Source organism: Nilaparvata lugens, chromosome 6, assembly GCF_014356525.2.
Source record: "Nilaparvata lugens isolate BPH chromosome 6, ASM1435652v1, whole genome shotgun sequence".
Lineage (NCBI taxonomy): Eukaryota > Metazoa > Arthropoda > Insecta > Hemiptera > Delphacidae > Nilaparvata > Nilaparvata lugens.
This window is the reverse complement of record NC_052509.1, coordinates 74612-75531: the sequence shown is the minus strand read 5'-3', so window position 1 is coordinate 75531 and position 920 is coordinate 74612.

Here is a 920-nt window from a genome sequence, read left to right as displayed (position 1 = left end):
GTGTGAATAGCTTCTGCCATGACTTCCATAGACTGACTGGAGGTGCAGTAGGGCGCTTTTTGTGGAACAATTGACAAGGCGTTGCATTCTGATGTCATTCCAACCAGGAATCTGAAAAAAGTATAAATTGATACTGTATCATTCATATGATTCATTTATCATGAAATTCATATTGTGAATATAATTTATTTTTTTAATTTTTACAAAGTAGCACTGATTGGGAGAGAAAAACTAAGGATACTCCTTGTCTCAGTGTTGTTCACGATGCTACCAATTCATTTTTGTGAAGAATTAAAATCGCTCAAACTTTGTGATCTTATGGTGTTGAAATTTGGTCATTTTTGTATGGAATTTTGCAAATATGATTCAAGACTCGTGTTTAGTTTTTGTAAAACCAACGGTTTCTGAGTTATTTGAGAAACTAATTTTTAAATTGCCGCCATTTTGTTTTATGAATTTCAAAAATTATCATATTTTTTCTCTAGCTTTGTCTAGTTGTTATAAATGATCGTTCAAAGTTTAAATTACGTATGTTTAAAGTGAAAAAAACAAAAACAAAATGGCCGCTGTGTGAGTAACTGAAGACTTCAGGACAATTTAAATATGATATTTAGATAAGATTTTTACCCAGGAACAATGCCCTAGAGTATTGGTAGAAGTTCGTAAACATCCTGTATATGCACTTTAAAATTATTTTCGTTTTACATACTATAGTAGGCGCTGAAATTTGTTTTCGACATTTATCATGCCAAGCATCATGTATATAATTATGTATATGGTGTGAAGTGTGAGTGTGAGCTTCAACAAAATTTGATACTTTCAAAAGAAAAAAAAAACTCATGATGTTTTTCATGGTTTTCTTAATATGTTCACAAGGTTCAACTTTACTTGGTCAGCCTCAGGAAAATAGTTTTATTATA